The 25,052-nt window shown below is 41.3% G+C and overlaps 1 protein-coding gene across 2 annotated transcripts in view; it reads left to right on the top strand.

Annotated features, from left to right (window-relative positions):
* Positions 1-25,052, top strand: part of GPM6B (glycoprotein M6B) — a gene marked incomplete at its 5' end in the record, with an annotated part of 165,815 nt that overhangs the window by 121,064 nt on the left and 19,699 nt on the right.

Below are 25,052 nucleotides of genomic sequence, written 5' to 3'. Positions count from 1 at the left end.
TAATTTATCTCCCTCACTCAAAGTCATAGACTGTCATAAATGCTAAGGTTATTTCTCACAGCTCTTGCGTCCACTGATAGTCACTAAAGAGTAATTCTCCAGTACGGGGACAAAACTTCGTTTTATTTATAAAGATACAGGCTGAACCATATGAAACTGCTGATAGTCAACCATTTTAAACCTATGAAAACGGCAATTACATGTACTTCAGCTTCACAGTATGCTGGGGTAAAGACTGCTTGTTTTTATATAAAATTTCATTGGTACACAATAATATTTTATCCTAAACAGAGCAATTTTACTTTTTAAATTATTTTTTTTAGGTATCACACAATACACATAACATAAAATTTATCATTTTAAGTATACGATTCAGTGGCATTAAGTACATAGCACCTTAATTTTAAAATCGTTTTAGTTCAATCCTCGTATCAAACCTACACCTCCCCACCAAAAACCCAGCCTGTATTTTCTTGTGTGTCTTTAAAAAAAAATCTTCATCAATGACCAAATAGCTATAAGAGAAGCTCTTGGGAATATTTATCAAGATGAGGAAGTGAGATCAAAGTTTTTTCCATGATGACTAGAGACTAAGTTGATCGCATGTTGTCGGGGTATGATAATATAATAGCATTGTCCCAAGGAAGCCTATCATGGTTTATAGTCTTCCACAATTTTATCCTAAAATGATGATTTTACTTAGTACATACTTTTAATTTTTATTAATGTGGTATTCAACCATGGCAGATAAAACCGTTTTGGTCTTTGCAGAAAAAATTCCTTTTTTAAATTTCTCTCTGAAAGGAAGCAAAGGTCATGTAACCAATATAAAATCATTACTACACAACTGTGTATCTTATCACTTAGTCTTATGGACTGCTATTATTTTATGTCAATTAAATCTTATTTAATAACAGATCTACAGGTTGCTAGTACATCCCCTGACAACCTGTATATGAAAAGTCATTAGTTGTGATTTTAGAGACAAAATTCGAAGCAAAAGATAATTTCTGAAGGAACTTTAAAAATTACCTAAATGTATAAACACTACCTGCTTGTTAAATAATTCAAAAATATCACACTACCAGAAGCTAGTGTGACATGTACAGTACATGCTTGAATAAGAATACAAGCCAGGGAATTTGTTTTTCCTGATCTACAGCAAGAGGGGTTGTGATTGTTGTGTGACCCACCATAATTGTTGATCTGGAGGGTGGCTTACCTAATCTGCATTTAGATGAACAACTTCATATGCTGGCTACACAAAATCAAAGCCCACACAAGACACTTTGTAGTTTCCCAATTTGCTCACCCATCATCATTAAGGTACACATAGGATAAAATGATAGCCACAAATGTTTCTGCGTGATTGTCACATCAGTATTCCTTCAGATTTAATTTTAAGTTTATTAAAAAATTATTTTTCCATTGAAATTAACATTTTAAAACTTGACATAATTATTTATAGAATGTGTTATAGAATTCTTGAGCTGGTGGATCTGTTTTTTATGTTTTTCTTTTAAGCCTTTCAGCAAAGGATTTTATTCATTAAATTTAATCCTGTAAATTTTGTCACTTTACGCAGAGTTTTTTATGCACATACATATTTTTTTTCCTGTGTTTCTCCTTTCCCATCTGTTTTCAATGGTTGGTGATGGAGTGATGCCTGTCTCTTAATTTGGGGCATTATTGCCCAATGGCTAATACCCAATAGCATGTGAATTAATATCTTTGGATAATTATTGAAGTGTCTGTTAAGAACTAAGAATGTAAATTAAACTTAGCTTTATAAATTGACCTTGCTTTTCTAGTTGGGATCTTTCCTGGGAGTTTCAGCAGGACAACACAGCCCAGCTATTGTGATTCACTAACTCCTACAAAGAGAGCTCTTTCTTTAAACTTAATCAGAATGACTTTGTTTCTACTTTAGACAAAATTAATCCATGTCCTTAAAAAAGGAAAGCATTTGTGTTTTTTCAGTCTCATAGTTTTTATCACAGAATGCTACCAGATACCAAAATTCACAAGAAGCATTTAGTAGATATTTAGGGATTTTTAAGGAAAACAAGCAGATTTTCTTAGATGGATGTAAGAAATGCCAAATTATTACAAATGATAGTTTTTAAATTAAAAGCATTAAAGTGTGAAGATTGAGTAAGCAGATTCACTGACATGGAATAAGCAGAGGAAATGAATAAGACAGAATCAAAAGAAATAGATCATGGAACCCAGTAATAAAAAGATGGAGAGTCGGTTTCCATTGATTTCAGTGGAGTATTATTTGTTGTCATTTCATTTGTGAAAATAAATGCATCTGAAATTGCTGAGAGTGGGTAATCACTGAGTAGAAAAACAATTGAATCATAACAACTTTGTATGCTCTATTATGAGGGAAAAATCTATCTGTTATGAAAATTATTTTCATTATATGTAGGTAATTGAATTCTACTGAAACAATTATAGTCAGGTTAGTTAACTTCCTATGAATCATTGCTGAAATAAATTACAGGCATCAAATTAAATTCCTAACCACACAGGAAGAAAAATATAGTGAATGGGAAACAATGTGTAATTTAAAATAAATTACCAAGATATGGTCAAAGTAAGAAATGAATTTAAATTATTGACTTCCTTAAAAAATTAATACATCCATTTTAATCTTTTTGATCAAATAGATACAATTTCTTATTTTTTTTTTAAATTGAGCAAAGTGTATGCACTTTTGGCTCTCATTTTTCGTTTAGGAAGAAAAGCACTCCTCTAGAATATACGACTTGTGTGATTAAAAACCCAAAGGGACACATAACACACGTTACAGTATTCCTGGTGATCTGCGAATTATTGCATTTTGAAATTTGTATTGACATTTTCTAACTTGGCTATATAAATATGGTACAGAGGAAGTTTTAGATGCAGTTATTTGTAAGAATTTGCCAAGGTGGACATCTGAAGAGTTGGTGTCTGGGGAATAGGCTGTAGAGAAAAGTGGCTGGCCAGATGGTGCGGAACATATGTGGTAGGTATGATACAGCTTCCTTTGATTTTTTTTTTTTTTTAGAACATTTAAATGTGGAAAAGATCTCAACGAGCCATTTGGTACATCTTCTACTTTTACATTATTAATTCCATTAGGATTTTTTTTAAGACTTGGCCTTGCTATTTCGTTAGAAAAAGAATTCTGGGCCTTTTCTGGAAATTTAGATTTGCCTTCCCTGAAATTGAGTGTAAACCCTGAATTAAGATTATTATGATTTTCAAGATCACATTTCTCTGTTATTTGGAAGTACAGGATCAATTTAGACTAAATGATCTTAATAAAGTGACTTAGTCTTGATGTATCTGAGAACATGCAAAATAACCAGTGTCCCCATGACTTAAACTTCCCCTCTGTGTGACTGCGATGGATTGGATTGTTACAAAGACACTCTTGCTTTTTTCTCCTTTGGACCAAATGTACATACATGGGAGATAGTTGGCCAGGAGTAGGGATGGCCATGGAATGGAGGAAGAAAGTGACCACATCGACTGTTTTTAAGAGAGGGAGGTTACAATCCCAGTTCCACAAATGTGCTTTGTTTTTCATTCATTTATTCATTTAATGGTGTTCTCTGCCGGGTGTGGTGGCTCATGCCTGTAATCCCACCACTTTGGGAGGCCGAGGTGGGCGGATCAAGAGGTCAAGAGATCGAGACCATCCTGGCTAACACGGTGAAACCCAGTCTCTACTAAAAATACAAAAACAAAATTAGCCGGGCATGGTGGCGTGTGCCTGTAATCCCAGCTACTCAGGAGGCTGAGGCATGAGAATGGTGTGAACCCGGGAGGCGGAGGTTGCAGTGAGCCGAGATAGTGCCACTGCACTCCAGCCTGGGTGACAGAGCGAGATTGTCTCAAAAAAAAAAAAAAAAAAAAAAAAGTGTTCTCCTTTGAAATGTCATTCTTCCTCTGTCCCTTCAGCTCACGTTACAGGAGTACAAGGGTGCTAAGTCATCGTAGGGACCATTAGGGGTAGTATAATCTTGATTTTAATAATAATTTTGCTGATTGGTGGCAGATTAAATAGCAGACAAAATGCCATAGACGAGAATTTTGATCCTTAGCCAGCTGAGTGATATTTCTCGTCAAAGAACGTATCAGAGAAAATACAATAATTTCCTGTTTGATAAGCTGATTTTATCAATTGCATTAACTGCTTTATGTAGCCAAGCCTTACTATGCTATATTTAAAATCAAGGGTCAACACACTTTTTCCGTAAAGGTCAGAGAGTAAATATTTTAGGTGCTGCAGACCACTCAGTGTCTGTTGTAACTGTTCAAATCTGCCACTATAGCATGAAAGCGGCCCTAGATAGTATGTAAACAAATGGGTGCAACTGTGTTCCAATAAAACCTTATAAATAAAAACAGATTGTTATGGCATTGTTATAGCATTGTTATGGCATTCCTTAATATTTTAAATAATAGCTAAAAATGAAGGATAACAAATAAAGCTTTGAAAGACCTTGCTCAGTGAATATGGTCTTTCTTGGAAGCTCAGTGTTTGTCACTTAGTTGCTTCCGGTGCTAATTTCCTAGGTGCTAAGAAGCATGACAGTCTGAAGTTCATTTGTTCAGCCTTCTCACTAAATTACATTAAATAAGTAAATGGGGAAAAATAAACAAGGCATTGTTTTGCTTTCCTTTTTGCAATTTCCCCTTGTTTCATGCCCACCTTTGGCAATGACCACTCACAGCTGTGTCTGTCTTCATACGCTACCACTGGTCACCTCATCTCTATCTTCTACTCTCTTAGGGGGAACATTTTGCATAATGTTCCCTCTGTAGGGCATAAACCGTTTTCCCATTTCTTGCCAGGTGCCCAGAATCAAGACATTTTAAAAGACCTTTTGAGCCAAGGCATCCTCTTGGAATCCTGTGACTGCCTTTTAGGTGTTGGGATCCTATCCTTGGGATTAAAATGTATGCTGTGTTTTTTGAAATTTTATAAATAACTTTATATTTAATGCCTTTATTTAAATTTGGCTCAAAAATATAAAATAGAAGTGATTTTTCTTTTCTTTCATATCCAAAGATTTACTGTTGTAAAAAGGCCCCTCCAGAAGTATAAGTCCAGGGGATTTGGAACATATCCATCCAGTTGCCTATCCCATCAGTGTGTCTTCTGGATCTATTCTTTTTTTTTTTTTTTTTTTTTTTTTTTTTAATCCTGAATTAAGGGTCTTAGGCATGGCTGCCATGTTTTTCTCAGAAAACACGTTAACATTGAGCAGTCCATGGTTTTTCATTGTCATTGCCTAGCAGCCTGTGCTTGCTTGCCCAAACATCTGGAGACTTACCCCATCCATATGAGGAGATGAGCACAGAGCATGGATGAATCTTCTGCAGAGATACCCTGAATTGCGTGGCCTGGCTTGGGTAAAAGTCAGCATGGTGGGGGATCTAGAGGTCCATTTCTGGTCCACAGGGTCCCAGGGTGCTCCCTTCCTTTCAACCAAATATTTATTCAGCCAGTGTTTATTGGGCACCTGTGTGCTGAGTATGTAGAGACAAATTTTTTAAAAGGATAAAAATTTCCAGATCAAAAGTGATAGAGCTACTTAGAATCCTCTTGCTTAGGGGTCTATGTGGAGGGCTCACAACCCCTTTACCAAGAGGAAATCAGATCATACCATGAAGTGCCTTGACCTTCTGTTTTTCTGTCAGCCCCACTGGGTTTTCTTGCCTTCGGAGAATGTAGCAACACCTGTTTCTGAGAGAGAATCTCCTGAACAGTAAAGCAAAAATCTAAATCTGTTTTTTGGTTTTTTTTTTTTTTTTCTTTTTTTGAGACAGAGTCTCACCCTGTCACCCAGGCTGGAGTGCAGTGGCATGATCTCAGCTCACTGCAACCTCCACCTCCCAGGTTTAAGTGATTCTCCTGCCTCAGCCTCCAAGAGTAGCTGGGACTATAGGCATATGCCACCACACCTGGCTAATTTTTTTTTTTTTTTCCTGAGACGGAGTTTTACTCTTTTTTTTTTTTTTTTTTTTTTTTGCCCAGGCTGGAATGCAGTGGCACGATCTCAACTCACTGCAACCTTCATCTCCTGGGTTCAAGCAATTCTTCTGCCTCAGTCTCCCGGGTAGCTGGGACTACATGTGTGTGCCACTATGCCCAGCTAATTTTTGTATTTTTAGTAGAGCCAGGGTTTCACCATGTTGGCCAGGCTGGTATCAAACTCCTCACCTCAGGTGATCTGGCTGCCTCGGCCTCCCAAAGTGTTGGAATTACAGGCGTGAGCCACCACACCTGGCCAAATTTTTTATTTTTATTTTTTTATTTTTTTTATTTTTAGTAGAGACAGAGTTTCACCATGTTGGCCAGGCTGGTTTTGAACTCCTGACCTCAAGTGATCTGCCCGCCTTGGCCTCTCAAAGTGCTGGGATTACAGGTGTGAGCCACCGCACCCAGCCCACAAAAATCTCAATCTAAGGAAGGCTGAAAGTTAAGAAATTTTAAGAAGCCTGAGATAACATTAGTAGCTTAGGACCTGGACCATTTCTTTAGGAGACACAGAAGCACAACTCAACTGCAAATGCACCTCAGAAAAACTCTCATTGGGTTAACTGTTGCCTCAGCAAAAGAGTAGAAAATTGCAATACACGTAGAGGTCACAGTGGGATGTATGGTGGTTTCCAAAGTGTGCCCTCTTGAGTGAAATTGCTAAGGTTCACATTCGGGCTTCTCTACCTCCTGGCTGAAAGATCTTGGGCAAGTGATCATACCTTCTCCTTGCCCTCGGGTTGTTCCCTCGTAAAAATGGAATAATAATAGTACCTATTTCAGAGGGTGGTTGTGACAAATGTAATAGGTACCACATGCTGAGTGCAGTGCATAGTACATCGTAAGCACTCCATAAATTTTAGCTGTCGTCATCATTGACCACAAAAATAGTTTCATTGTGCAGTTCTGATCTTATCCCAGAATCTTTTCTGCACCTCCCCACCCTGGTTTAAATAAGTTATGTATACCTTACCTTGAAGTCAAAAAGATTTTTTCTAAAACACTCTAGAAAAGCATGTTTCTGCTTCCAAACCTGAAATACCTTACAAGTTTTCAGAGATTGTGGAGAGTGGAGTTGGGATTTTATAAAGGCTTTGTGAGGTTTTACTTGCCTCACATTGTGGCTTTAGTAGGTTCTTCTCCTCAGAGACCTGAGCTGCCAGATGGTGCATTATGACCTGATCTTCTGATGGAATCATGACCCACATCAATGGCACAATCTTTTTTTTTAATCCTTAAATATTTGTGGTGCCCCAGAGGATATAACCCCTTATTAGGTTTTATGGGATTCTCGGAGATAAACTGGCCATAGCGACCTTATGATCTCTTTGAGATCCCAAGATTGTAATTCAACTAACTTTTATGAGAAGCCTACTCTGTGCCAGGCAAATTGGTAGGTATTTTTCTTTGCAATCCCCTAAAAAGTGGGAAACATTGTATCATATTACCAGATAGAGACCTGAGTCCTCAGGGAGTGCCAGCTGTCACCATGTGTGTAATTAAGCAGCGGTTCGAGCCCAAGACCAGTAGTCCTTTCTGTATAGCACATGGATGAAAATTGGAACAGGATTTAATCCAGAACATTCTAGACTCTGACGTTCTGAGTTTAAGATAAGGTGACAGACAGTACTGCAGACGTCAATGGGAGGACAAGCATTTCATCCAAGATTCAGCAGACCATTGGGTTGTTTGCCAGGTTTTCTGGACTAGAGCTGGGTACCCTTACAGAGAGGGAGCCTGCGTTCACCTTTGCTAGTGCAGCTGGCAATAATTATAGTGCTCTGTTAGTGCTCTGTTGGTCTGAAAAGGAAACAGAAAGAAAAATATTATTGTGAGATGCCAAATTTTCACTATAAATAGTATCTTCCCCAAATGAGCATTTTAAGAAGCAGGATATGGTGTGTAGGGGGGAAAGATGTAGAAAATAAAGATCATTTTGGTGATTTACATAAACTTCAATTTAGAAACGGAGGACATTCTCAATGGATCATGCTGGTACTGAAGGGTTGCATTTCAATAGCATATTTTTTAAACTCCCCATTTCCTTTCTATGGTTAAGAATAAATAAAAATGCTGATATAGAATCTTTGCTGGAGATAGAGACACTGACTCTTTGCCACCTGAAATTGGCAGTGAACAGCAGAGCTGAAATGGAAATTGGCAGGTACCACTGGATGTACCCAGGCTCAAAGAACCACCAGTACCATCCCGTGCCAACCCTGGGGGACAGGGCTAGCCCCTTGAGCAGTCCAGGTAAATACAGCCTTGGGGTGAATTCTAATAGCAAGTCAACTGTTATCTTTAATATTATTTGTAATGGCTCTTGCAGCTTGGTGATATTTTATGTTTTGCTTGGTGCATTAATTTGTTCACACGGGCGTGGGTGGAATTCGCCCTATAAACATTTTTTAATCATCTTTCTTTTTCTCTCTCCCTCTCCATTCCACCCCATCTTTCTCCACTTTCTTCTCCTTCTTCCTTCTTCCCTCTTTCTTCACCTTCAATCACTTCTTCTTCTCAAAGGGAACAATGTACAGTGAGATATGCCTTTGGTTAACCATGAAATTTCCAATGCCTGAACCAGTAATGGGGGAGGGGGGCCACCCACATCCCCCATGTGGCCAAGAACTGGGCCAGGGCCTTCAAGGAGCCTTGGCTCTGAGAGTACCGTGAGTGTCCCCAAATGTCTTCCCAGCCCTGCTGCTCTGCACCACCCTCTCACATCAGTCATTGCCTTTGAGAAAGAGAAATCAAAGCTGTGAAAGTAGGATTGGATAACCATGTACCCGATTCCCATCAGGTAGGTTCAGTGGGTCCGGTTTCCATTTTCCTTGCTCGTGAGGAACATTGGCCATTCAGAACCGCTAGGTGCTGGATCTGGGTGAGGTGTGCGACAGCTGATTTGGGGACCTAGAAGGGGCAAAAGGCGAAGCAGTATGAACATCCAACCTCCCATGTTCCCGAAGCCAACACAAGTTGTAATGCCCAGCTCAGTTAGCTAAAACTCAATGATTTTGCCAGTGTACAACCGTAGTTCAAACTACATAAAATGCAGACATAAAGGGCTGGTGGTAGGTCAGATAAACACAGTAAGAGGCTTAAAGTATTTCTGTGATTTTGCATCAATCCATAACATTTCTCCCAAATGCTTGCTAACTTTTTCAGGAGTAAACATAGCATGGTACAGCTCCAGAAAGGGCAATCTCAAGGTACAATGTAAGTTACCCATTGAATTACAAAGTCATAAAATCCATGATTAATAAAACTTTTTCCTTTAAAATCTAAATTGTGGTGTCAGGTTAATTAAAATGAAATCTGACGTTGGATTTAGTTCTGTCTTGGGTTATGCATTCCTTCATCTGTCCTATGGCTATCAGGTGTTGGTTCTGTGTGTGCCTGTGCAGCGCTGGCTAAATAGGGTGAGCATGAGGTGACATCAGCCATCCATTCTCCTGGATCCTATAAAGAATATGGAGGGTTCCGGAATCTTGATTTAAAAAAAGTCATTAGACATGATATATCCATACAATAGCTACTATTCAGCAATAAAAAGGAATGAAATATTGGTGCATGCTACAACATGGATGAATCTCAAAAACATCATGCTAAGTGAAAGAAGCCAGACACAAGAGACCAAATGTTCTACCACTATGTTTATGTTAAATTTACAGAATTGGTGAGATAAGAAGTAGATTAGTGGTTGCCAGAGGCTGAGAGAAGGGAGGATTGGGGAGCAACTACAGATGGGTACAAGGGATCATTTTTGGTGTGATGAAAATGTTCTAAAATTAGATTGTGGTGATGGTCACACAACGCTGTACATTTACTCAAAATCATTGAATTGTATACTTGAAACAGGTGAATTTTATAGAATATAAATTGTATCTCAATAAAGCTGCTTTTGGAAAAAAAGCAGCAAAAAAACCATGAGATGTGCATAATTCAAGGGTGGGAAGCGGGGAAAGGGGTATTTTTTAACATGACAAGAAGCCCCCAAGTTATCAGAAACTACTGCTTGAGGGAGGAGTCCCTCTTCATCTTAAGAGGCTTTAAGAGTCTTCATTTTAAGAGTGTTGAATGACATCAGGCCAGCTGGAAACCCAGAAAAATACTTATTCTTTCCTGTATTTTACTTCATTAAACTGGTAAAGAATAAACACAATATCTTATGGGGGGGGATAAAAAAAACCTCTATTCAATTGCTCTTGAAGAGTTTTCTCCACTTGTTGAGCAGTTCCCTGTAAAAGCATTGCAATAAGATTTGTGTGCTTTTGATCCTACAGTGAAACACCAGAATCTGGGCATTCATAACAGCAGTGGCAGCTGAGAAGAAAAATACGAGGCTCCATTTTCTTTTTTTCTGAAACTGATTTCTTTCAGAATTTCAAAGAATTTGGGTTTCCAAAAGATAACATAGTGCATACATCATGTACTGCATGATACCACCACTGAGTGTCTCTGCAAATCTAACTCATTAATCTTTTTGGAGAGCCCAAGACTATAAACAACTCCTTGTCCATTCAGGTGAGATTTTGGCACCAAGGAAGATGAGATCAGAACAGGTTTTGCTGCCAGCTGAGTTAGGGGAGAAAAAAAAATTACTTTTCAAGTTTTTTGGAATTCCATAATGATATGATGAAAGACTGTGGAAGTCTAATAGTATCAGGTTGCTGGTGATACTACTGCAAGCGAGAATTCCATGAAATAGCAGGTTCTTGCCTGAGGGGGAGAAACGAAATCACTGAATTTGATTTAAAGAATTATCTTCCCAGATCCTGAAACAATCTCCACCTACACATAGTTGTAACTTTTTGTGTGCATTGATGGAAATAATCGGAAAAAGGATGCCTTCACGGGGACTGTTCATGTCTGGAGCTGTCTGCAGAGACCTTGTGTGTGATAGTGTAAAGCCTACAGCGCAGGCCACAGAGTGAAGGGACCCACTCCAGCCATGCCATCGCCTTTCCAGACACCTACAGATTTTGTTGGCTCCTAAATCAATGCTGTTGCCATTCTATACTTAGATCTCCAACCCCAACCAGATGGTATGAGTCAAAAAATAGGGAATTCCGTATGGCTCTTTTTTTTTTTTTTTTTTAAATTTTTTTGCAGAGTTGTCAGCCTTTTTCTATGGGGGAAAAAGAGGTTTTGATACAGGCTGACCAGGAAATTTTTGCCAAAGGAAAATGCCTCTCCCACTCATGCAGTTACTGTAGCGGAGACTGCCCTTCTCCAGGAACTTTCTTATTCCCTATTGGAAAGGTCATGGTGGTTCCAGGATGGTTCCAGGGTCCTTTTCATGGTTTTCTTTTTCTTGCTACTACTTTCCAGTAGAATTCCATCTTTAGGGGTTAGATAGTTATTCTTTCCTTATCTCTTTTTCCTTTTCAATTTTTAGCTGCTTTGGACATGTAGTGTCCACATCTTTTCTGCCTTCAGGAGGTGAAAGGATGTATGGCCACATGGGCTACCCCCCTCCCATGATGCTGCCCTAGGGGCCTGGCCTGAGGTGGTGGTCTGAGATGCAGGCAAGCGATGAAGCAGGGAGTAGTTCATGCTAAGTCTCCAGTCAATGGAATATTGTGCTTAACATTGGAGGGAGTACTTCCAGACTGTTGTAGATTGTGTTACACAGGCTCCAGAGGATAGCCTAAGAAAATCTAGATTCTGTATTCCAAGTGCGGGCTGTGGACCAGCAGAATCGACACCTCCGGGAGCTTGTTAGAAATGCAGAGTCCCAGGTCCTACCCAGCCCCACTGAATCAGAATCTGCATTTTCATAAGACTTCCAGGTGGTTCCTATGCACATTAAAGCTTGAGAAGCACTAATTCAGAGCAAGGTCCAAGAGCAAGAAGGGAGAAGACAGGAAGGAATTGATTATGTGAATTTACCCTCAAGAGATCTAGAAATCTTTATCTTTGGAAAAGATAAAGAATTGCTCAAGGTATTCATCCTTTCTTCTTTCCGTTTCTATTTAGGGAGAGGCATGTCTAAGCAGTGCCAAGGCAGTCATTAATCTGCTGAGTCCTGGCTGTTTTGAAAAACAGTGACCTTGCTTCTCTTACCTGCTTGTCTCATGAGGGGGTTTGGGGAAGGGACAGTGAAGGTGAGAAAGGTTTGTTTCTTTGTGGCAAAGTGAGGGCCAGAGGAGAAAGTAGTTGATGGAAGCTTGGGAGAAATTCTCAAATGTCTCTCATCTCCCTCTTTAATATAATCCAATGACATGCAAGATGCCGTGACTAAATATAGGCTGCCATTTTTCGTGGACTAAGAATGGTTCTTCATATACAGTTAAATCTGTAATTCAGAATTCAGTCTCACAAGGAAGGAGTAGAATAACCACCCACTTCACATATCACTAATTTCCCCCTCTCAAATCCAAAATGCTCTGATGTTTCAGTTAAGATGGCCACAGATAATTCCAGAAGTCGGGACAAAGAGCACACCCTCTACATAGGGACTGTCACAGAGGATGTCGGGAGAGGAGGGCCCTCCGGAGTGTTGGTATTTAGCAAGAAGCCCAAGTGTTTTGATTTGCACCACAGAGAATGGATTCCTTAGTTGCCACGGGGTTGGGAGTTGTGGGGTGGGGGCGGGTAGCAGACTGACAGGGAGGGCCCAGCACTGCTGTTAACTCATGTTGCACCGTGTCTGCCCAGTTGTAACCACAGGCTGGCTCCTGGGAACTGCAGACTTTATCCCTTGGCCCCCTTCTAGGCTGAGCCTGGGACTTCTCTCTCACTGATCTGCTTTGTAGAGGGACACCTGTAGCTATAAGTCCTGGGAAATGCTACTGGATTTTTGTCATTGTTCTTTAGTGTCACTCTTTCCTAACCTAAGGTTGTAAGGCCACTAAGTTTGAGGTCTTCTCCCAAACCACTTGAAATGTATTTTAAGGGGGAAGAAAAACCCTTAATCCTTCTGCATGTACCATTGCACCTCTGGCCATAGTTGGGTGTCGACCATAACTGACAGTCTGGTCGTGCTGTGTGGGTTCTGCTGGTGGTATCATTCTGTCCCCAGAGGCTGGTTGCAGAAGCTTTTGTAGCTTATCCAGCCTAAGCCAGTGGATGCTCTCAGTCTGTCTGATGCCTTCCAGTTACTCAAGATATTTCTGGTTACATGGAGGTAAATGGTGAACACAGTGGAAGCACATTGTAGCTCAGGCTCATGCTGTAAAGTCCCTGAGATTTTTAGAGTACTTTGCCTTTTGTTTTTTGAAATGTATCAATTCTTTCATTTTCAAAGCACCTGCAGTTTTCACCAAAAAAGTGCCATATACAGCAGTTAACGATTTTATAGTTTATTTACTGACTGCTACGGCAATCTTTATATTATATATATATTTATATATATGTATAAAGAATTTATATATAGCGATAAACAAATATATATCGATATAAGTAACTTCTTGACTGTTTATGAACATTCCATTGTTTATGTGCTATATCGTTAGTCTGTGTTTAGCACCTGATTATGTAACAATGGCTTACTGTGTCTGTGACATATCAGCTCCCTTTGTCTTTTGGTCTTATGTTTGCTTCTCATCTTAGAGTAGGCAGACAGAGAAAGCAGAGATAAAAAGCAGATCGATGAGTATTGAGTGTTGATCTGGGGCTTTTTGTCAGACATGTCTGATTTTAGGGACACCGACTTGGATTATTCAAGACTGAGTACTTCTCGGTCTTTGAGAAGTAGTGTCATCTGGTCTTTGCTGCCTTTGAAATGTCCCTTATGTTACATGTTTTCATATAAATCTAACTAGAGTCCATTAAAATTAATTTTGCTTTGAAATCTTTTGCTACCCTTAGAGGTAACTGGAATTACTCTGAAGTAGCTGGGGAGTAGCTGAAGTCAGCTACTTGGGTCTTCCCACCTCCTCAGGCTGTGTCCTTTTGGGTGCCGAAGTTCACTCCAAAATAAGCTACATATACCCCCACCCCCTGAGTGCGTCCACGTCTATGAAAAGCTTATATGAATTGGCTTTTGTACTAAACTGAATGCTCTGGGTGTCAGAGTCATTTAGGTGAGACAAATCTTCCTCTGAAGATCATCATGCTTGTATTTTCTGGAGACTTCCACGAACAATGCTTTCACCCCCAAGGACTAGCTCTAGGGGTGAAATGTCAGGCTGGTAGGAGAGGTAATGGGATCGAAACAAGACTTCCTGTGTCTTGAGAAAACCTTGTTTATATTCATGTGCTGTTTCCCAGTGGCAATAAATCGAGATTCCTGTGAGGATTTGACAGATGAGGCTGGTGATGCCACCCACTGTTTTTGTAAAGAAAGTGTTATCGGAACCAGCCAGGCCCATTTGATTGTCTGTGGCTGCTTTCATACTCCACTAGCAGAGTTGAGAAGCTGCAACTATACACCCTGCAAAGCCAAAAATATTTGCCATCTGGTCCTTTACAGAAAACAATTGCCAATCCTTGAATTAGAATTTGCAAAGTGTGCCAAAATGCAATACTCTATCTACTGATGTTAGGCAACACCTAAAAACTTTGCTCAGCACTCAGTTTCCTAAAATCTTCTCCATCAAACATCCCTCATCCTCTGCCCTCCAGGCCCCAGAATCCTTGCTCTCTGTGGGGAATAGGGACTCTGTGCTCACAGGCTGTCAACTAAGGCTCAGCCCTTCTTCAGAGAATTTCTTGGTACTTTCTAGAAGCTCAGCCCCTCTGGCCTCTTTCAGGTCCTTCTCTGAGTTTTCCCATAATAAATCAAGTCCCGTTAAGTGGATATTGTGAGCTACTTTCATCTAGTGTTCTATTCAGTGCACTTTAGCAAGTTTTATTTCCTGTGTATAGAAAAGACATGTGTGGTTTACTAAATGTAGTGTTGGGGATCATTTCTTTATTTTTTTTTTCAAAGTATGAGGTTCCAATGCCCTGAATTGGAATTGCTAAGAATGCTGGTTAAAAATTCAGATTTGATATGGGCATGGTGGCACACATCTGTAGTCCCAGCTACTTGGGAGGCTAAGGCAGGAGGATCACTTGAGCCCAGAAGTTCAAGTTCAGTCTGGGCAACATAGCAAGACCCGATCTCCTAAAAAGAAAAATCAGATTCCCAGTCCCCACCTACCCTCTCTGTGATGGGTCCCAGAAATTTGGCCCATTTTAAGAAGCTCCCCCAGGCAATTCTAATGCACAGTAAAGTTTGACCACCACTGCTATATACATAGAAGGCCATAACCCCTCATTATAACATCTTTGGTAAAGTATCGTTTCAGTTCAACCTGTGTATGTATATGTTCAACCTGTATATGTATTTACAGTTAAGATGCTCAAAGTCAAATCTCCACATCCTTAGCAGACAGTACTATTGAATTTGAAGTAAATTCCTCTTGAAGTAATGTTTCGCTATTGCCACTATATCTTTGTGTATAAGAGCCAATGCAAAAACATTCTGTTGTAAAGCTGTAGGCAAACATCAGAGCTCAGGCTGTGTGTTAGTTATCAATTGTTGCATAACAAATTCCTCCAAAACATAGTGGCTAGAAACAAAAACGTATATTATCTCGGCTTCCTTAGGTCAGGAGTCTGGGCTCAGCTTAGCTGTCTCAGAAACTCTAATGAGATTTCAGTCTCATCTGAAGGCCTAACTGGGGAAGGATCCACTTCCAAGCTCATTCATGTGGCTATTGGCAGGACTTGGTTACTTTGGGACTGAGGGCCTCAGTTCCTCACAAGCTGTTGGCCTAAAACCTCCCTTGATTTTTTTCCATGTGTGGGCTCTCCATAGCTACTTCATGACATAGCAGATGACTTCATCAGAGAGAGAGCAAGTGAGCAGGTAAGAGAATGTGCCAGCCAGAGAGACAATGCTAACAGGACAGAAGTCAGTTTTTTGAAACCTAATCAGGGAAGTGACATCCCATCACTTTTGCCATATTCTAGCCCTAAGAAGTAAGCTACTAGGTCCAGCCCACGTTCAGGGGAGGGAATTACACAAGGCCATGAATGTAGATTTGTGGGGATCATTGGGGGTGGTGTCTTAGCTGCCTGCCACAGTCTGCATAAACATTTCACAGTGCAAATGCATCCTCCATCTCCTTAATGATCATAACCTCTTCACTTTCCCAAAGCCTCATCTCTCAGAGAATGTATCACTGGGTTAAATGAGTACCTGGCAGGTGTTTGACGGCCTTCCTGAGGTACTAGACTCTAAGCTCTCTGTGAGCAGAGGTCTTCATGCCTTGCTTCCTGCTTTGGCCTGGCTCGGGACCTGAGACCAAGAAAGCAGTCGTTCATAGTGTTGAATGATGATCACTTTATTTTTAGCACTCATGATGTGTGACTCTATATGAAATTGTCTAATTTTAGTGTCCATTGTGTACATGGCTCGTTTCCTGGGCCAGGCTGGTCAAGACCTTGCACTCTGAGAGTTGCATAGGAGCTCAGTAGGTGTTTGTTAAGTAAGTTTAGATTGGCTACTCGTGGTCAGGGGTTTGAGACCAGTCTGGCCAACATGGTGAAACCCCATCTCTACTAAAAAAAAAATAATAATAATACAAAAATTAGCCGGGAGTATTGGTGGGTGCCTGTAGTCCCAGCTACTCGGGAGGCTGAGACAGGAGAATCACTTGAACCCAGGAGGCAGAGGTTGCAGTGAGCAGAGATTGTGCCACTGTACTCCAGCCTGGACAACAGAGCAAGTCTCTGTCTCAAAAAAAAAAAAAAAAAAAAAATAGGTTGGCTAATCGAGGTTTCTAGAATCATCTGCATGTAAATAGGGTTAACTTTGTGGGATGATTTTCTTGAATAAGAAGTTCTCAGCCTGAGCTTCACAGTAGAATCCTGGAAGGGAGGGGAGGTCTTTTAAAATTCCGAAGCCACATCCAGACCAAGTCATTCAGAATCTTGAGGGTGGGGCCCAGGCATCAGTGTTCTGGAAAGCTCCCCCACCAGGTGATCCTCTGTGCAGCCAAGGTTGAGAACCACTGTGGTAGACCAGTGTTTCCCAATCTGGGGGAGTTTCTGCCTTTCAGGAGATGCCTTTTAGGCATCTAGTGGTAGAGGTCAGAGATGCTGCTAAACATCCTACAGTGCACAGGACAGCCCCTCCCCAACAAAGGATGGCCCATGCCAATAGTACCAAGAGTTGAGAACCCCTGGGCTAGGTCCTATGCTTTGAGTCAGGAAATTGGTTCTAAGTGAAGCAGTAGAAGTCTATGGGGTAGCTTTGTCCCAGATGTTAAGCTTATTATAGGCATGGATAGCTTGATAAGTCTGGAATATTATATATAATCTATGTATCGGTGTTTCCTGAAGAGAAACTCATTCTTTTAAAAGGCACGCAGTGCATAAACCAATACATTTAAACCTACATATATTTATTTATGCAACATAATACCATACACATGTGTGTTTGCATATAGTACGTGCTATAAACACCCTATGCGTATAGAGGTGTATGCAGGGCATATGAGTGTGTTATTGTGGTTAGAGGAACAAGTATGTCTTCCTCAGCGCCCTTTATCTTCCTTCCCCCTCACTGTAGCCTCCTGCCCTCTGCTTGTCTAGTAAAAGCCCTAAGGCCTCCCTGACCCTTGCTGTCCTTACCCTCAGCCCAGAGGATGCCTCTGCTGTGTCTTGCTGCCTGGAGGGTTCCCATCACCCAGGTTAATGTGGCTCTTGGCTTTCACCACCAATCCTTAGTTTCCCAAAGGGGTTCACAATCTTTTTAAACTACTAGTGTGTTTTGTAGAAATCGAACTTCACAAACAGGTATTTTGAAAACGCTTTCTTGTGGTGTAATTGATATGCATATGGTGCATCTCTTTAAAGTGTCTGACAAGCCTTGACATACGTGTGTGCTCATGAAAGCAGCACCATGAGCAGAATGGCAATGTGGCCGCCACTCCCCACTCTTTCCACCCTTCCTATGCTCCCACTCTCCCCAAGCAACCACTGATCTGCTCTCCTACTCTGTGGATTAGTTTGCGTTTTCTAGAATGGCCCTTGTGAAGATGTGTTCACATAAATTCTCTTACCCTTTCTCACCCGAATAGAAAATGTTGCATGATGTTGATTGCTGAATAGCTCCACAGCTTTGTCCAATTTTTATCCTTCCTGCTTTTACTGAAGATGTCCTGCCCACATGAATAAACCTCAGAAGACCCATTCTGCCACCGCCTACCACTGAAGAGTTTAGCTTGCACCCACTCCAATCCAGCCCACACACCAGTGCCAGATTCATCTCTTAAAAGCACATCCCGAATCACGTCTCGCCTGCTCACAAACCTTCCCTCTCTTCCCCTTGCTACAAAGTGAAGCACAGAGGCTTGAGGCTGGCTTGGACATCTTCCATGGGCCAGGCAATGGGGGGACCTACCTTCCTGACTTCTCCCCACCATTACCCTGGTGTCCTTGATAAACTCGACTACACCCTGAACTCTCCCCACGTCTCCCTCACCACATTGGTCCTGCTCTCCTTCCTTTGTGCTTTTCATGGAATCCTTCTGTTCTTCAAGGCCTCTTCACCACCTGCCATCCATAAACCTTTCCCTTAGCAACCCACACTAACCAAGGAGATCTGTCCCTACCTCACTCTCCCATGTCCCTGTGTCAGCACTCTCTTTATTCTACTTTAGTGATACCTTATGTGTCTGTGTGTCTTACCACCCCCTCACCCCGCCCACAAGGATCAAAGCCAGGAGGGCACACTTGCAGCCCCCACCACAGTGGCTTGCACATGGCAGGGATTGGACAGACATTCATTGAATGGAATGGAAGCCAGGAAAGTAGAGACACTGTCGCCCAGATGGTCAAGGAAACTGCTGCTAAAGCTCAAAATTGCAGATATTAAATACTTCTCAAATGTCTGGAGTAGCCTCCAGATTGCTGTGCTCTTAAAATCTGTGCCATCTGGACTTAGAGCTAGCTTCCCCTACTCTCCACTGATCTCCATGATTCCTTGCTGTCCCACTTCACCAGGCTAAAAGCCTTTGGGAAAACCAAAGCCAGTTCCCACAAAAGGCAAAGGAAGAGACTAACAAGTATCTGGTTGTTGGATTTGTTTATTCCCAGCCATGTAAGCGTATCATTGCTTTTATTGACTTGCTTATCTTCTGCTAGTACCATATTGCAAATGTTAGAGGTTCATCTATTTTAAGGGCTCATCTATTTTAAGACTTCCATAGTGTTTTCACAAAAATGAAAATCCCTTATTAAACAGATTTTAGGACAAGCTTCTAAAAGGACCTGCCAAAAAGTGATTTCATTTCTATCATTAGAAATAGTTTCCACATTCTTATCATTATGTAGTTGAACTTTTATGTCCAGGACTGCATGAAAGACGTGAGAACTGAGAAGCAACCTATATTTGATTTCACACTTTGTTCTTGGACAGGAAGCCCCTGTCAACTGACTTCATATCTTTTTAATGCACTATATTAGTGGTTCACAGAACTTTCTGGGTGTTAGGTCCCTTTATGTGCTTAGAAACAGTTGACCCCAAAACGCCTTTGCTCTTCTGAGTTGTGCCTATAAATATTTTCTATATTAGAAGCTAGAACTGAGGGCTGGGCATGGTGGCTCATGCCTGTAATCCCAGCACTTTGGGAGGCCGACGTGGGCAGATCACCTGAGGTCGGGAGTTTAAAACCAGCCTGGCCAACATGGCGAAACCCCATCTCTACTGAAAATACAAAAATTAGCCAGGCTGGCTGGGCGCAGTGGCTCACAGCTGTAATCTCAGCACTTTGGGAGGCCGAGGTGGGCGGATCACCTGAGGTCAGGAGTTCGAGACCAGCCTGACCAACATGGAGAAACCCCATCTCTACTAAAAATACAAAATTAGCCAGCATGGTGGTGCATGCCTGTAATCCCAGCTACTTGGGAGGCTGAGGCAGGAGAATCACTTGAACCCGGGAGGCTGAGGTTGCAGTGAGCCGAGCTGGCACCATTGCACTCCAGCCTGGGCAACAAGAGCGAAACTCCATCTCAATATAAAATAAAATAAAATAAATAAATAATAAATAAATAAATAAATTAGCCAGGCATGGCAGCATGTGCTTTAATTCCAGCTATTTGGGAGGCTGAGGCAGAAGAATCACTTGAACCCGGGAGGCGGAGGTTGCACTGAACTGAGATCGTGCCACTGCACTCCAGCCTTAGAGTTTTTTAAGATGGAGCGAGACTCCATCTTAAAAAAAAAAAAAAAAAAAGGAAAAGAAATTAGAACTGATAAGTTTATTGCTTAATAATAAACTTAGTCATTTAAAATACCAAATCCATTATATGTCAACCTAAGTAATGTTTAGGAAAGATAACGATTTTCAAAAAGAAAATAATATTTTAGTGTGAGGAATAGGTCTGTTTTACATTTTTGCAAATCTCTTTAATATCTGGCTTAATAGTAGACAGCTGGACTCTTACATCTGCCTCTGCATTCATTCAGAGGCATCTTGGGGTATCTTGCTTTGGTTGAAGTATATGAAGAAAACTCAATTTCTCACAGGTATGTGCTTGGAGAATGGAGGAGCGTTTTAACGGCCTTTGCAGATAATTATGAAATTCTTCCTTGATACTACACGAAAATTCAGCAGCTAGTGGTTTCTTAAAGACTACTTGTAATGTGGAATCTGAAACCATATTGATGATATTTTTGTACTCTGTTCCACTAAAATTCGTTGCTTGATCTTGCACTTTGATTGGCTCTTATATTCAAGAATTATTTTCCCTTGGCTATTTGGAAAATATTGGTTCTCTGAGTTGTGCAGATCTTCCAGATGTTGACACATTTCATTAAACCATATCAAAAAAATTTCATTTGTTAATATCACCACCAGTTTCATCAAGAAGTCTGGTAAGTATTGGGAAGCTGTCAGTCTCACTATGGCAGGTACAAGTTTTCCAAAATTGATTGGCAACAGATACTATCAGTTGTTTTCTTTGAAGTGACAAACTGTTCATTTGTGAGAAAGTTTCTGCCAAATACTTAAGTCTAAAAAACTATATCTTGTCAGGCATTCTTTCAAGAAAGGGGGTGTTTGCCTCCAGAAAGGTACAAGTTTGGCTCATAACTCAATTACATAAGAATGTTTCCCACAGCCCACCATCACACGCTGGTTTGCAGCAGAAGGGCTTTCTGCATCCTCTCACTCATTTCATTACACAAACTGTTCGAAAGACACATACTCGGGGGTTGAGATTTAATCAAATTAATAATTTTTTATTGCATCAAGGACATTTGGAAGTGAAACTGGCTTTTTAATTTATTTTCTTGCGAGCGTGTGGTGGTGAGGAATGTGTTCCTGCTAAGTACACTATGGAGCCACTGCCCGATTCTCGCTCAGGCATCAGCAGTTTTACTGTGCAAATGTCAAGCAGTGAAAAAAGTAAATAACATCTTGGTGCTATTATAAAACAAGTTTTGGCTTCACAGTCCTCCTGCAAGGATCTTGAGGTCTCCTGGGGCTGCACAGACCGTCTTTGAGAGCCCACTCCTGGCTCAGAGGGAGACTGGTGGGCAGGTAGGATAGAATCGCTTGGGAGCTCAATGTCCTTTCCAGACCTGCCTGAACAGAATCTGCATTTTAATGAAGTCCCCAGGAGATTTATATGCACGTTAAAGTTTTCTTGTAGTCCCAGCTATTTGGGAGGCTGAGGTGGGAGGATGGCTTGAGCCCAGGAGGCAGAAGTTGCAGAGAGCTGAGATTGCACTGCTGCACTTGAGCCTGGGTAACAGAGTGAGATTGTATCTGGGGAAAAAAAAAAAAAATAAGAGAGAGAGAGAGAACCACTGCTCTTTAACAGAGGTCTGCAAAACTTTCCTTTAAAGGGCCACATAGTAAATACCTGTGGCAACAACTCAACCCTGCCTTTGTAGCTTGAAAGTAGCCATAGACCATATGTAAATGAATGAGTGTGGCTGTGTGCCAATACAACTTTATTTATAGACACAGAAATTTGAATTTTGTGTACCTTTCATGTGTCACAAAATAGGTTTTTAAATATATTCTAAGCAGTTAAAAAAGTAACCACTTAGAATCATGTCAAAATCATTCTGAGTTTGCTGACCTGTGCTATATAACACTGAGTGCTCATTGAAGTTACCGGGGGAGCTTCAAAAAAACAAACCCCGACCCTGTAATTCCTGAATCCCATCCCCAATAAATTCTGATAAAATTGGTCTGGGGTGAAGCCGGGGCATGAGGATTTTCAGATGCTCCCCAGATTATTCCAATGTGTAGGAAAAATGGAGTACCTCTGCTCTATAATGTTTTCCAAGAAAGTTAATTTTCTTTTAAGCATTTCTTTTTAAGATTTTAGAATTTGGCAGTGTCACCAAATGTCTGAGACCAGAATTATATATTGTAACCTTAGAGCAGGGTTTCTCACTCTTGGCACTGTGAACCCAAAACTATCTGAGATAGGTCTCAATCAATTTAGAAAGTTGATTTTAGCAAGCTTAAGAATGGGCCTGTGACACAGCCTCAGGAGATCCTAATAACAAGTGCCTAAGGTGGACGGGGCACAGCTTACTTTTATACCTTTTAGGGAGACATGAGACATCGATCAATACCTGTGAGATGTACATTGGTTCAATCTGGAAAGGTAGGTCAACTCAAAGGGGGTCAGAGGGTGGCTTGCAGGTTATAGGAAGATTTAAAAATTATGTAAAGACCTGGAATCCATAGAAAGGAATGTCTGGGTTATGATGATAAGGGGTTGTGGAGACCAAAGTTTTATTCTGTAGATGAAGCCTCCAGGTAGCAGGCTTCAGAGAGAATAGATTGTAAATGTCTCTTATCAGATTTAAGGTCTGTTGATGTTAATGCTGGTTGACTTTTCCTGAATTCCAGAAGGGAGGAAGGTAGAATGAGGTATGTTTGAATCTCCCGTCCAGTCATGGCCTGAACTAGGTTTTTCAGGTTAACTTTGGAATCCCCCTGGCAGAGAGCAGGAATCTATTCAGATGGTTGGGGGTGGGGTGGGGGGGTGCTTAGAATTTTTTTTTTTTTTAAACGGAGTCTTGCTGTGTCGCCAGGCTGGAGTGCAGTGGCACAATCTCAGCTCACTGCCGCCTCCAACTCCCTGGTTCCAGCGATTCTCCTGCCTCCGCCTCCCAAGTAGCTGGGATTACAGGCATGCACCACCACACCCAGCTAATTTTTGTGTTTTTAGTAGAGACGGGGTTTCACCATGTTGACTGGGATGGTCTCGATCTCCTGACCTCGTGATCTGCCTGCCCTGGTCTCCCAAAGTGCTGGGATTACAGGCGTGAGCCACCCCGCCCGGCCCAGAGTTTTATTTTTGGTTTATAGCACTATTGGCATTTTGGGTGTGACCATTCTTTATTTGGGGGTGGGGGCTGTCCTGTGTATTATAGGAGGTTTAGGAGCATCCCTGGCCTCTACCCACTAGATGCCAGTAGTGTCCCCCACCCTCAATTGTAACAACCAAAACTGTCTCCAGACACCGCTAAATGTCCCTGGGCGGCAAAATTGCCTGGATTAGGAACCAGTGGTCTTAAACGATGTAGATGGTTTTTATGCTACTTCGGAGAATCTCCACATTGGAGCTATTGACATTTGGGGCTGGCTAATTCTTTGTTATAAGAGCATATTCTGTGCACTGTGGGTGTTGAGCAGCATCCCTGGTCTCTACTCACTAGATGCCAGAAGCACCCTCTCCCCCAGCTTTGGCAATGAAAAATATCTCCAGATATTGCCAAATGTCCCCTGAGGGGCACCGTCACCCCCTGTTGACAATTGCTTGGCCAGCTCAGAATCAGGGAAGCTTCTGTCCACTGACATTCACTGCTGCTTCTCTTAGGATTTTCGCCCCCTCCATTTTCCCATTGCTTGTTGCTTGAAAGTTGTAAAGCTTGGTTCCTGCATCTTTTCTTTTTAATTTTGTGGCACATTAGGAATCAGTAATATAGCAAGGAAGGCCCCATGTAGAGAGGTAAGGGGGTGGGTTTTTTGTGTGGTGTTTGTAGGGGGGTGTTTGGGAGGGTGTGTGTGTGTATGTATGTGTGACATTCATTCCCTGGGGAAGAATCTGAGCCCTTGTTCCTGCCAGCCCTACGTCTGAGCCAGCATTAAATCTGCAGCCAAGATCACAGACAACTTGGGCAAATCACTTGGCCATTATGAACTCACAGCCATGGCAACGGCCATCCACAAGCCTGAGGACAAAAGGTGTTTTATTCTGTTGTTCTGCACAAAAGGTTCTAGGGATACTGGAGACAAAATAGCCTTTGAGAATTAAAGGCATTGATGTGTATTTTTTTTTCTCCCTACTACATGGCTTATATTTAAACTGTCTTAGGCTAATGTACACTGTAATTTTTGTGTGAATCAAAACCTAAAATTCTTTTTATCCAGAGGCCAGCTAAATGAAGGCATAAGACATTAGCCCAACAGAGGCTTTTAGGGTTTGGTGAGAGGTATTGAGAATTACTAGTAAAATGTGCTAGAAAGCCTGGCATTCTAGCCTGGCCAACATGGCAAGACCCCGTCTGTACTAAAAATACAAAAAATTAGCTGGGTGTGGTGGCGTGTGCCTGTAATCCCAGCTACTAGGGAGGCTGAGGCATAAGAATCACTTGAACCCAGGAGGTTGAGGCTGCAGTGAGCGGAGATCACACCACTCACTCCAGCCTGGGCAACAGAGTGAGACTCTTTCTCAGGAAAAAAAAAAAGCCTGGCATTGATTTTTATTTTTTTACATGAATACATCACAGTCATCAAAAAAATGCTTTCCTTATTTTTTCTCGTTCACGTTACCCAGTGTTGTCATTGCTGGTTTGAAGCTTGGGAAAATTCAGTCTGTGGATTTATAGGAGCATCCAAGAAAAGCACTGATCTTCCTTAGCTATCGTAAACTTTTAACAGCATGGTGTTCTGCTGGTACTTGGCACCACCCCTATATTTAAAAACATCAGCTTGCCTATGACTACTAAGGCCAGCGTGAATCCCAGATCTACTTCCTTTTTGTGCACAGGCACTCCCAGCACTGCAGGGGGTAGGAGTGTATGTGTTTAGAAATCTGC

The sequence above is a fragment of the Pongo abelii genome, chromosome X (genome assembly GCF_028885655.2).
Source record: "Pongo abelii isolate AG06213 chromosome X, NHGRI_mPonAbe1-v2.0_pri, whole genome shotgun sequence".
Classification (NCBI taxonomy): Eukaryota; Metazoa; Chordata; class Mammalia; order Primates; family Hominidae; genus Pongo; species Pongo abelii.
The sequence above is the reverse complement of the archived record's forward strand: the minus strand, read 5'-3'. Positions and strand labels throughout refer to the sequence as shown.